This window comes from Amblyomma maculatum, chromosome 11 (assembly GCF_055883805.1).
Source record: "Amblyomma maculatum isolate TAMU_Amacu chromosome 11, ASM5588380v1, whole genome shotgun sequence".
In the NCBI taxonomy this organism is placed as follows: Eukaryota; Metazoa; Arthropoda; class Arachnida; order Ixodida; family Ixodidae; genus Amblyomma; species Amblyomma maculatum.
Window position 1 is genome coordinate 78,957,050 of NC_139354.1, and position 13,781 is coordinate 78,970,830.

The following is a 13,781-nucleotide window of genomic DNA, read 5'->3' on the forward strand; positions in this document are numbered from 1 at the left end:
GCCTATCATGATATCAGGCTAAAGGTTTTGATATTCCATGAATCTATGCATTCTTGTTTGGATGACATGCTCCATCAATTTCCCAACAGACGTTGTGACGGAAATGGGCCTGAGGTACTCAAAGTTGAGCTTCTTCCCTGACTTCGGGATGAAGAACAGCTTCACAGCTTTCCACGCTTGCGGTATCTCTCTGTTCTCCCAGCATTCTTGCATATAGCTCGCAAAATCTCGAATGGAACCGTCGTCAAGATTTCTGAGCACTAAGTTGCTGATTTTGTCCGGTCTGGCAGCTGTTTTGGTTCTGCGGCGCTTAATTTCAGCCCTTACTTCCCCGACTATGATGGGGATACCACCTCTTCACTACTTCTTTATATCGCCGCCCCAGTTCAGGTGCTTTAGATACCATATAGCAGGTATCGGGGCTGGCAAATATTTTTTGCTTCCTTTTGTATAGAGAATAAGCCCGATAACAGTGCCAGAGTACCCGGTTGCGGAATCATATACGAGGAAGCTGGAGAGCGCGGATGCATCTCACATGAGCTCCGTGATTTCCCAGCAAACTTCCGTGTTTTTGTCCACTTGCATTCACCAACATTGCCGTCGACGTTCATCTATCGCTCCGGACCCGGTGTGGTGATTTCCAGACCAAGGCAAGCAAAATTTGATAATATCTCGACCAAATATTTTTTGGCCGCAGCAGCTGTGACAGCTAAGCCTATCAGCTGCCTCACGACATCGGCGCGTTCGCGCGCAGCGGCGGTGGCGACGTCGTGCCCCGCCAAGCCCAACAACGCCTTGACTATGCCTTACACTGTGGAAGGCACCGACATTACTACCGTGGAATTATCTGATGGCTCATGGATGGCGTTCGAGATGCCACGCCGATACCGAAGACCATCTCCACCCCAGAATCAACCTGGCGAGGCCCAGATGCCAGTCACCACATCGACTCCACCGCTTCCGCGGCCATGCGGATGCCATCCACCTTTGACCAACAGGCGTCCGCTTCCCCGCCTGCTCTCGGAACACCTAAACATCGTCCTTCGCCAACAGGGCACACTGAACCTCCACACCGTAGGCCCCCGCACTACTCGCACTTGCTATCTACGCAGCCGCCAATGTCGACCACCGCATGGCATTACTGCCGACCAAGTCCGTGTCCACCCCACTAACAACACCATCACAGTGAGCACGCCCGACAATGCCCGTAACTGTGTCTTACGCCAAGATCGGCATCATTACTATCGACAAAACAGTAGTCCCGGTTGCCGCCTACGCCCCAGCCCCGGACAATTCCGTACGGGGGATTTTGTACCGAGCCTACAGTTACGAAAACGATACCAAGATCCTGGCTGAGCTCCGCGCTCGTAATCCCCATCTCCCCATCGTTGTTGCGCGTCGTATGGGCAAGACACGACACTTTGTCGTGACGTTCGCCAACACCGAGCTGCCCGACACGCGCGGTACTTGAGGTTTACTTTCGAAGTCTTCCCTTTGAAGTCTCGCCCAGAGGCGTGCTTCAACTGTCGCAAGATGGGTGACCGAGCGGACGTGTGCCCCCAACAACGAATACTTACTTGCCGTCGCTGCGGCGTCGCCCACGAGTCCCCCCCAGCCGGCCAACCACCTACCTGTCAAGCCGTGTGCATCGTATGCAAAAGCTCACATCCAACAGACAGCAGAAGCTGCAAATACCGCTTCGCGCCTAGTTACAGGCCAAAATCCTCACAATCCCTCACGGACACTGCCACTTACCCAAGCGGCCGCCAGTCCCGGAGAACGCGGCCACCAACAATTCCCCCCCCCCCAAGGGATGAATGCTTCCCGCCACTGCAAAGCAGCAGTCCCCCAACCGACCCAGCCCCAATCCAACCACTTAAGCCACAGGAACCAAGGGATGACTCTTTTTTCCCCTCTACCTGGACGCAGTGGGAGCAGAGATAGCAACAGGTCGTCGTCACAGAGGCGCAGCTCGCGGACAAACTCCAACTCCGGAGAAGAAGGAAGACCTGCCAAACACTTGGCATGGAAGACGCAACTTGCAGCAACAAGCAACGCCGAGCACCCGACCCACAGGTAAGGGACCTGGCAGAGCTAGTTCGACAACTGCAACAACAGTTAGCTCAGTCTAACGCAAAAATCAAACAGCTAGAAACTACAAATGCGCAATCAAAAAATAAAAAAGTCGTCTGTGGCTTGCGCTCGCTTTGGAGTAACCCGCAATGAGGACATGGAAGTGGATCAAAACCGCCGTAACAAACGAAATGCACCTTTGGTACCTCGGCCAGATACAGATGACTTAGAGAGTAATTATGAAGAGAGATTTGCAAAAATAGACCAACGACTCGCCAAGGTGGAAGAAACAATCGAGAAATTACTACCACAGCTTAACAAAGGAACTGACAAATGGCAAGTTTCCAACTACTTTCGAAACTGTCCCAGTTAAACTCGACCCACTTACAACCAGGGTTGACGCACTAGCATCCCCTAGCATTCCCTAGCAACCTGATTATAACATCTCCAACGCAAATGCAGACCCTTTGCCTCCCGCCCACACTGCATTCTCAGACTAACCGACAGCGCTTCGGCGCGTCCATCCCCGAGCAGCATTCTCAGACCCAGCTTAATACAACCTGCGCAAGTGGAACCTTACCCGATACTTGATGGCTAGTACACCTGTTATAGTGTGGCAGCGGAATTGCAGGGGATTCCGAGCCAAGCGTAAGGCTCTGGAATATGCAGTTTTCTTTCTGCAGTCTGCAGTTCATGCAGTTCTTTGTGCACGTTAAAGAACCCCAGATGGTCAAAATTTTCGGAGTCCTCCACCACGGCGTCTCTAATAGCCTGAATTGCTTTGGGACGTTAAACCCCACAAACCAAACCAAACCAGGAATATCCCCCATACGACATGGGAAAATCTAAATATAAACATAGGAAGCGACCACTATGTACTATGTACCACTTTCCGCGCCACGCATTGCAAAATGCGTCGCCAGGAAGTGAAGCACACCAACTGGGACGCCTCTAGATATGTCTGCTCGCAAAGGCCAGCGGCAGGTATAAAAGATATAAAACAATGGATGGAGCGTCTGTTGCAAGACACCGCAAACGCTTCAAAAACTGTTACTCCTGAAGACAGCAGTCCCAGCCCGGACGCTAAGCTAGTGCACATGATTGAAGCACAAGGAAGTATCCATGCTCGATGGCGTAAAAATAAGCACTACCGACGTTTAAAAATTCGGTTAACAAGGCTCGAAAAGGAAATCGAGGCTTACTCGTAGGAACTTAGCAGAGAACAGTGGCATCAGACTTGCGACCGCCTTAATGGGCTACTGGGCAAAAAGAACACGTGATTTTTACTTTGACAAATACTGGATCCTACGAGAAATAAGGCCGAATCCCACAAGAACCTACATAGGGTCTCGCATTCTTTCCAAGGCACCGACGAAGAGCTCATGACCACATTAAAAGATAAATACATTAACACCTCCCCGGATATCCCCACGCTAGATAGTAGTCAGGATTGGATAATCCTTACAGGGATAGCGTCTCTACCGTAGCAGAGATCAGAGCTTTTTTTAATCAAATTAACACCACCTCGGCGCCGGGGGAAGATTGCATCACCAATAAGATGTTGCACAATTTAGAGGACGAGTCAGTAGAGGCTCTCACGGACCTCTTCAACAGGTACTGGACAAAGGGCAGAGTCCCTGAGGAATGGAAGCACGCTAAAATTATTTTCGTACCTAAACCAGGCAAAATCCTCGAGATGGGGAACCTCTGCCCAATCTGGCTAACGTCATGTCTCGGGCGCCGGCTACGCATCACGGCGCACGAGATAGGTGGGCTGATGAGGCGCATTGCCACACCTAGATACTTTGTTGGGCGAGTTGGTACTTATTCATTATTAATATAAACAGCGCGAACACGAAGACAAAGGACAAGATAAAAGAAAGCCACAGTACAAGCACAGCGCTTGTACTGTGGCTTTCTTTTATCTTGTCCTTTGTCTTCGTGTTCGCGCTGTTTATATTAATAATGCATTGCCACACGTCGCAGGGGTATGAGAGAAGCCGACCTCTGCAGGATCAATCAAGCCTTCATGATAAGCAGAATCATGTATGCTTGCCCGTATTATAATCTGCGTCATAGGGACGAAGACGCACTTAATAGCATAATTAGAACAGCATAAAAAGCGGCCCTTGCCTTGCCAGTATACGCTAACTCAGATCGACTACTGCAGTTTGGAGTTTTTAACACGCTACCTGAACTAATTCAAGCCCATAAGACAGCACAGGTGACCCGCTTCTCAGGCAGCCTTGCGGGACGCGTACTTCTCGAATGATCCACATACACCCCACTCAGGAGGCGTGCGCAACATCCCATTTATCGGCTGACATTACTAGTAGACTAGTTGTTAAACCAATAGCCAAAAACATGCTACCAGGCAGACATGATGCCCGCCAGAAGACAAGGGCACGGACCTTGAGAAACAGTACGAGGACGATCCACAAGCAGTGTACGTGGATGCAGCTCAACACATCAAAAACGGAGCATACGTGGCATATATGGCCACTCCAAAGTCAACCTTCATTAACGCCATAATATTTCATGCTAGCTCCATATGCAAGGCAGAGGAAGTAGATATCGCACTGCCATCGTGGATCGCCGCACCAAAACTATTCTAAGCGACTCAAAGAGCGCCGTTCAAAATTTCGGCAAAAATTCTGTAAGCGCACTCGCGGCGCGAATTCTGAGCAATCCGATCTCTCAATCCCATTAATCTCCTATGGGTTCCGGCTCACGCGGGTAACTCCAGGAACGAAGGGGTCGACCGTCTAGCCTGAAGCTTAACCAACCAGGAGACGGGATATATATCGGGAACGGACGCGCCTGTCGAGGCGCCGCGCACATACGCGGAGATAAACTTTTATCGCGAGCTAAGATGCACGTACCCCGCCCCTCACCCCGATCTGGACCGGGCACAAGCCACAACACTCAGATGCCTACCAACAAAGGCCATTCTTACCCGCTACCGATTATCGTAATTAACAGAAAATTCAACTCTGCATGCCGGCACTGCGGTGACGGGACGCAAGTCAATCAAGACCATATACTGTGGAAATGCGCCAGCAGTCCCCCTCCAAAGACAGTCTTGCCATCTCTCTCAACGGAGGAATGGGACAAGCTGTTGGCCAGCCAAAGAAAAACTACTCAACTGGCCCTCGCCACACGAGCTCAAGAGGTCGCCCCCGATTGGAGGCCACCCTAGACTCGCCCAGCCCGAAATAATTCCTTTCATTTGTGTCATTAGAAGTTGCTTCCACCCCCACCGCACAACAGAACCTATTAAATATATCGGCCAAACGCGCGGTCCTTGTAAAATTCCTGGTTACTGCACTTACCAGACACCTACTATCCAACATAAAAACGGCCGTTCAGAGGGACAGGCGGCCGTCTTAATCCGAAACGATTGTCCTTCCACTCAGCTCTCGCTTCAATCCCTTTGCTCTTCCACTCGTGAGATTGTTGCAGTAAAAATCTTCCCCCCTGGCCAAAAACCTTTCGTCGTAGCATCGGCCTATTTCCGGCCAGGTAACGTCATGGTAGAACCCTGTTCCTGGCTCCCTGACCTTGAAAACGCAGCACACCCTTATCCTATTCTTATTGGCGGAGATTTCAACGCACATCACGCAGCCTGGAGCTCATCTCAGCCTAACCAACGTGGTAAACACCTATATGACGCCCTTGATCAAACTCTTCTTACCCTGTGCAACGAACCTAACGTGCCGACCTGTATTGGTCTCCATCCCTCTCAAGCAGACACTACACTGGACCTTACAATCTCATCACCGCGTCTTCTTCGGCGCTGGGAAGTCCTTTCTAATTCTTGGGGTAGTGATCACTTGCCCATCTTGCTCACTCTCAATCGTAAATGTCTTCGCGTTCGGACAACACGTTCGTTTTTCGACTGGGACAAGTTTCGTGCTAATACTACGACCCCCTTCTCGGATATTGACTCCTTTCTGTCTGTACTCCGAGATGCCCGCACTCAAGCTCTTGAATATATCCCCTGTGACGATTCCACAGTTGGCATGGATGCTCACCTGGCTAACCTTCGGCGTCGCGCAGATCACCTCACGCAACGTTTTCGGACACGCGGAAAACGTCACAAAGATCTCGTGCTTCTTCGACGACAATTCAAGCTTATCCGGGCATACCAGCTTCACCTGCAAAGTGAGGCTTGGCACTCTACATGCGACCGTCTTGGACAAGTACCGGGCCTATCACAACTTTGGCGCATCTTTCGTGGCCTAAATGGCAAGGCACGCGGGGCACCACCTCTCGCCGATCTCCTTCTCAATGGCAACCCGGCTGATGTTGAAGATGAAGTTATACGCACCTTTTTCCCACACGCCACCCTTACGCCTCCACCAGCAGTTTCCATTTTCCCAGTCGGAAGCCGTGATCCAGACCTGGATCGCCCATTCTCAAAGGGAGAACTGCAAGCAGCCCTCGGAAGAGGCCGAGCTCGCGCCACACCCGGGCATGACCGAGTTAGTTGGCAGGAGCTTCGCAATCTCGACTCGGCAGCCCAGGATGCCCTTCTCGACATCATTGATTCTTACTGGGAGACCGGAACGGTACCGGGTAACCTCAAGCTTTCTCTTATTCTTCCTATCCCTAAACCTGGCAAAAACCCTCGACTTTCTAGTAATTTGCGTCCAATCGCACTGACTTCACATCTCTGTAAACTCATCGAGCGCCTGCTGCATACCCGGATTGGTCACTACATTGAATACGTCAGTCCTGGAGTTCATCCAGCTCAAGCCGGCTTCCGCCCTAACCTTGGAACGCATGACTGCCTTTGGCTTTTGCGAAGAGTTCTGAATAGAGCTCATAGTAAAACGCTACCTGACTATCTCCTGGCTGTCGATATACACAAAGCTTTTGACAATGTTCGCCATGAGGTTATCCTGGAGGAACTCGCCAAACGCTTTCCTAGTAATCGTGCCCAAATCTGGATCCGCATTTTTTTGACATCTAGACCCATTCAGCTACATGGCAAAGCTCCGGGATGGGTGCCCAAAACCTATTACTTGGATAGGGGTGTACCTCAGGGCTCCATTCTCGGACCCATATTGTTCAACTTGGCCATGACACGCGTCGCCGAGAATCTGGAAATCAGCACAAGCACAAGATTCGCTATATATGCCGATGATATTACCGTCTGGACTGAGGCAGCGGATTACGTAGACAAATATTCTATGGAGACTGAACTTCAGGCGGCCCTTCTTTGTCTTGAAGATACACTAACCAAAATTGGCCTCGAACTCGCACCACATAAAACAGAATTGATTAGTATCGACGGAAAACATAAAACCAACCCCAGTATGCAGATCCATCTTCACATCGGAGGCAACACCATCACCTCCTCAAATGGGCAAATCCGCATTCTTGGCCTGCCCATATCAAGCTGCAACAGCCCCCAGAAATGGGTTCATCAGTTACAACGCCTTTGGCCAGCACTGCTACGTACTATTCGTCGCCTGTACAACCGGCACGGCGGTGCGCGGCAGCATGCCTGCCGTGCAATGGCCAGAGCAGCGGCGGTCGGAAAAATCCTCTATGGCACACCGGTCCTCCAACTGTCGAAGACTGACTTCGCTAAGGTCGAACGCCTTCATCGCGCAACACTACGCACTATTACCGGTCTACCTAAGGACACTCCTATAGCCGAACTTGAGCGTTTGGCCGCTCTTCCACCGCTCACTACCATCGTTACCGAGTCACAGACGCGTCATCGAATACGTCTAGAGAACACTGTCCAGGGGCGTCGCCTGCTGGCCTGGGATGAACAGCGTAACGACAAAACACCAGCCCTATATGCATCACTTCCCCCTTGGGAGATGCCAGTAGTCACACGCGTCCATCGCCGACCTATAAACCGCGATTTTGTCTTTCCCCGGGAGCTCCTAGCTGCCCATCACCGACAAGAGCGAATCCCCGATACGACTGACATATACACCGACGCATCCATTACAAGCGAATTCGCATCTATGGCCTGGGTATGCGATGACAACCCTTCCCTTTCAGGCGCTTATGCCTGCCATCTACCTCAGGGTACCCCTCTTCACGCTGAACTCCTCGCGATTTGGGGAGCCTTGTCAGGAGTGCCTTGCACCGGAACTGGGTCACTACGTATTCTTACTGATTCCTTTGAAGCTTACAAGGAAATCGCTACTCCGGGTTCACAAGATGCAACAGCTACGGCTATACAGCGCCTCCTTAAACGCCACCAATTCGCGACCAGAACTGTCGCTATTCACTGGACCCCAGGTCACTCGGACGAATCAGGGGGCAATGCGGCGGCCCACGCCGCGGCTGCCTTGGCAGGTGGGATGTCCACATTTACTTCCCCACTCCCCTTGCTTCATCCTTATTCGACCTTGGGCGGGCAACTCACCCCTTCTCTTGCCCTTATGCACTATACTCGGACCAGTCTTCGTAGCCTCAGTCAGCATCGCATGCAGGTGGCCACACCAGACCCACCTTTTACGAGAAGAACCCACCTCACCCGAAGTCAAGAAGTCTTTTTGAATAAGCTCATCGCCCATGCGGCGTACACGCCACGTATTATGGCCCGCTGGCGTCAGTATAAGGAGGAAATGATTACGTGCCCCCACTGTACGACTCTAACCTGCGGCGGCATATCTCATTTACTTTGGGAATGCCCAGCTTTTTCTACTGGACGCCCCGAGGTCGAACCCTACCGCCTGAACTACCGTTCCCTTCTAGAAACTGATGCAAACACACAGAGGATATTTGCCAAGTATGGCTCGCTTAGTGGCCTGGTTAGAGCAATGTGATTCGAGTGACGACCTAAACAATGAAGATTATGTCTACTCCCCTTTATCCCCATCCATGGCCATGAGCCTTCCCATTCAATAAAGGACATTCAATCAATCAATCAATATCGGCCTTCTGTGCTGAGCACGTGGCGCGAAGCAAAACAGCTGCGATAGCGCGCCCGCCTCCTCTCCAACAGAGAACATTGCCATGCCGGAAGGTTAAAGATCCCCAGGTGGTCGAAATTACTCCACACCCCTCCACTATGGCTCATCTTTCTCTCCACTATCACTCCCGCCTTCCTCCCTTCCCTTACGCGGCGGTTGAGGTGTCCACGGGAAACAAGTGAGACAGTTAGCGTGCCTTTCCCTTCCTATAAATCAATCAATCAGTCCAGGAGCACCCTTCGAGGATGACGTCTAGCAAGGCCTGGGCTCATGCCGCACAGGGGAAATTTGCTTTCTTTGCCGCGTATTCGTTGCTGTGCTCGTGCAAGTATGAGATTGGAAGATACACAATCCATTCTGTCGTGTGGCTTTACAAGGCGCGCATTTCTCAGTGCTCCTGCACACTGTGAAGCATTGGCCAGGTGCCTGAACAGCTCCGAATAGCATAGCATAGAAACTTTTTATTATATCAGATCCATTATCACGAGGTGATCTGCCCCCCTGTCCTCATGAGGCGGCCGCGATCCCTTGGGAATTGGCGGCTTAGATGCCTTGTCGGACCATGCTTTGAAGCGAAAACTTGACTACACATGTTTTCAAGCCGTTATCATGGAAGCAAATTTGACATTAAAAAATTCAAGGTCATAACTTTTAGTATGATGGGTTCACAGATAAGAAAAGGCGCAGTGTCTGTGACACTTGTTCGGTGGACACCTGAATCGTGCCGCAAGAGATAGGAGAAATATGGGAGCGAAAGAGGAAAGAGATCTTTAAGATTTAAGAGAGAAAGGATCTTTGCGATTTGCTGTAATAGCGGGCTGCGAAGTAATTTCGACTATCTGGGGATCTTAACGGGCACTGACATTTCAAGCGGCAAGCCTGTGGTTGGACCACTCTCGATCCTTGCTAAAATAGCCAACTGAAACTCAAAAAGCTGAGCTTGGACGCCCAGCTGAGCCTGAGGTCGGGACTTTAAAATGGCCGATCTTCGGCAATCGACGTAGGGCCAACGTGTACGGCCGACTTGGCCAGCGCACTGTGGCGGTCGGGCCAGGTATAGGCCGAGGCTTACCAGAGAGAGAAAGAGAGTAAACTTTAATCGTTTAACGAAATAGCGTGGGTGGTTTCCTCATTCCAGGATACCATTGGCCTGGGCTGTATCCCGGGCCCTGGTGAGCAGGCTGCGCTGCTCAGAGGTGGTGGTAAAACATTTCTTTTGGGAACCACGGTACATTACAAGGGTTGTTGCGGTTCCTGATCCCGGCTGGTGTCTCTCAGGCCGTGCCTGGCAGCGACCGCTTCAGCCCAGTCAACCAGCATCTTTTGCGCTGCAAGGTCCGAGCTGGAGACCGCAATCTCCCAACCCTCTTGGTTCGTGAGGCCCCATTGTGGCGATGGCTTCAAATCTTTGCACAGAAACATTATGGGATTGAAGGTGGCTCTAGGTACGCCACATAGAGAGCATGTGGGGTCGTACCGGTCCAGGTGTGCCAAAGCCAACCAAGCTGGGGAGGAAAAGGTTTTGGCTTGTAACTGTCACCAGATTATTTGTTGCGGTTTTGAGAGAGGTGTGAGGTGGGGGATATAAGAGTCGTTGTTCTCGTTAGTGAAGTGTTATGTCATGATAGGTGAGAAGTCTGTCCCGCGTGCTTCCCAGTCCTCGGTATGCACCGGTCGGTTGACGTGCGCTCGAGCAGTTGAGTGGGCTGCCTCGTTACCGGGGTTGCCTGCATGGCCTGGTACCCAGATGATCTGAATGGGTAGGGGAGCTGTGGAACCAGAGGTTATGATTTGATGGACGACTTGGTGTATTTTGCCTCTTACAAAATTTTGAATGGCCATTTTAGAATCGCTGAAAATGAGTGTGGCAGTGGAAGAGGAGATGGCTAGCGCTATGTCTGCCTCTTCGGCTTCTGTCGACGTTTTTGCTTTGGCAGACGCAGAAACTATGTGATTGAAGTTATAAGAAATCACACTGATGACATATGCCATGGGGTGACTGTATTCTGCCGCGCCTACGTAGGCCGCTTTGGTGTCAGTCGCGTATGCTTTGTGTAACGCCTTGGCTCGAGCTTCTCGTCGAGCCTTGTGGTGAGCAGGGGGCATGTGTTTAGGTAGAGGTTGTACGGTAAGGTTGTCGCGGATCTGTTGGGGGACTAGGTGGCTGTTTTCAAAGGCTGGACCAATTGGTTGGAGATTTAGCGCTACGAGAATTAACCTGCCCGTCTCTGTGGAGGAAAGTATGTTGATTTGGGCAGTACGATGAGCTTCCACTAGTTTGTGGATTGTGTTGTGCACTCCCATGTTTAGGAGGCATGTGGTAGGAGTATGTTTCGGGAGGTGAAGTGCTGTTTTTTATGCCTGACGAACGAGTGCGTCCACTTTCTCAGTTTCTGCCTTTGTAAGATAGAGATACGGGAGTGAATAGACCATTTGGCTGATGACAAATGCCTGTACAAACCGCCGGAAATCGTGCTCTCGCATGCCTCTGTGCTTGTTCGCTATTCGTTTGACGAGTCTGACAGTTTGATGGGTGGTAATAATCAGTTCAGGATAGTTTCTGTGTTGAGTCCATTGTTTTGCAGGAACATTCGCAGAACTCGAAGTTCGCGGACCTCGCACACTTGGAGCCCACCTATGGTGATGTGTATGGAGGGAAGTTTTTGCTTGGTAAGGCGGTGGTTTGGGTGGAGCAACAGGAGTTAGGATTTAGTGGGGGAGCACGCTAGGCCGATGGACGCTGCGTGCGTAGCCACTACGTCCGCTCCAGCTTGAAAAGCGTCCGTTATGTTTCCTACATTTCCTGTGGTTGTCCACAGGGTAATGTCTTTTGGGATTTGTGTTAGTTTGTGGGTCATCGAGATGAGGCTGATGTTAAATAGTAGGTGGGAGAGGACTGATCCCTTTGGTGTTCTGGGATTACCTAGAGAGAAGGGGGGGGGGATTCTATAGGACCGAGTTTGAGTTCGACGGTGCGGTCGCAGAGAAAGGCTGCGATATATGAGTGGGTGCGTTCTCTTACCCATAGGCTGGAGAGGGCGTCAAGGATTGAGCCATGTTGTATATTGTCAAATGCTTTGGTGAGGTCCAGAGCCAGTAAGGCTCTCGTGCGGTTTCGATGCTGCGGATGTAGAATTTATTCGAAAACTTGAAGCATGATGTCTTGTGTGAAAAGTGGCTTCTGAATCCCAGCATCGTGTATAGGAAGAGATTGTGAGTATGCATGTGGTTGTGTAATCTGTTAAGGATGACATGCTCTCTCACATGCATGATGTGAGAGAGATTGGTCGGATGTGGTTATGTCTAGTGGTTTGCCTGACATAGTACTCGACCTTTATATTTCTGTAATTGCTCATTGCAGTTCCATATCATGTAAGGACGTCCATGCATCGCCCAGCAACGGCCGCAGTAAGATAACGTCAGCGTTACTCACTTCCCTGTGGTTTATGCATTCCTGCCTGGTCTAGTCGTTGGTTTACCCATGCAACATCTGCAGTTCGATTGTGCAAAGAAATCGCTGCTGCAGCAGCAGTCTTAGATGCGCAGCTTTTCGTCGAAGCGGGCTCTGTATTTATAGCCTGAGGAATATAAAGTAAAAAAAAAATTTGTTCAGGTGAAAGGCAATCCGTACTTGTCTAGCTTATAAAGTGCTGCACATCGATAAAGGTGGATTCAAAAAGCCCTTTTCATTGGCTATTTTCTCAGATACTCGAAACAGGCCAAAAATGTTTCTTATAAAAAGTAGCATTTTTCATAAATTATTAAGCTTTCGAGGCTTCACAGCACCGTATTCCAGTTTTCATCTTCCACGCTGCGTTGAAGATGCCACTTTGCCTTGCTCGTGGCACCCGTCGTCCTATTACGTCGCTGTTGGAAGCCACCGCTAGACCACGGCCGCTCGATGGAAGCGCACTGGGTGGGGCCTGCTGCGTCGCGCCGCCGTCAATGGGCAAGCGCGTCCTTGGGGAGTTTACAGTTGCGCCCGCTATTTCTGCTGAGGGCGCCATCGTTCGGAGACACGTCGCCGCCGGGGTCGCCGGCTCTGAGCGCGCGGTTTGCTTCCTTTCTGGACGCGTTCGCCTCGTGCTGCGGTAATGACTAATGTTATTAGAGCTAATGACTAATGCTAATTACTAATAATGGGTAATAATGACTAAAATGATTTGTAATGACCAGTATATCAAACTATGGTATGTAATGACCACAATTGATTAGAAATGAGTACAAGTGCTCAGCGATGTGTGGTGATGACTATAATAGCTAGGCATGACTCATCATTACTGCTAATGACTATGAAATTACCAATATGTGAAAGGATGATCTTTAATGACCACTGCTGATTCTAAATGAGTAACCTTCTTAGTTATGAGTGGTAAGGGCTACAATGACTACGCAGGCAGACGCATCATGACTGGGAAACGACCAATATATCAAACGACGACTTGAAATGAACTGTGGCAAACGATGAGAGGCAAATGATAAGACAAGGGTAGGCTTTCGCCGTCCTCCGCTTAAGAGACATCTAAGAAACCCTCAAATTTTATCTGCTGAGCTCGCTTCAGACAAAGGCAGTAGCGAGGAGTGGAAATGCACTCGCTTCCTTTGAAATGAAAGCGGCGCTGAGGTTAAAATTCCAGATGCTGAAGCATAATGCACTATCAGCTGCCATTAAATTTGCTACAAGGGACAGCAGATTGGACTTGTTGGTGATAAATTATAGGTTAACAGTACAAACAACGTGACGGGAACATAGGAGAAGAGGCG

The 13,781-nt window shown here is 50.4% G+C and overlaps 1 protein-coding gene across 4 annotated transcripts in view; it reads left to right on the plus strand.

Moving 5' to 3' along the window:
* The window catches only part of LOC146174232 (uncharacterized), a 65,446-nt gene that overhangs the window by 14,154 nt on the left and 37,511 nt on the right, over positions 1-13,781 (plus strand). The window contains exon 2 of one of the 4 annotated variants that reach the window (XR_014702213.1): positions 12,379-12,425. The exons of the other annotated variants lie outside the window; for them this stretch is intronic. The gene's annotated coding sequence lies outside the window, so the exon portion shown is untranslated. The remainder of the gene's footprint in view (positions 1-12,378; positions 12,426-13,781) is intronic. 4 annotated transcript variants of the gene reach the window in all.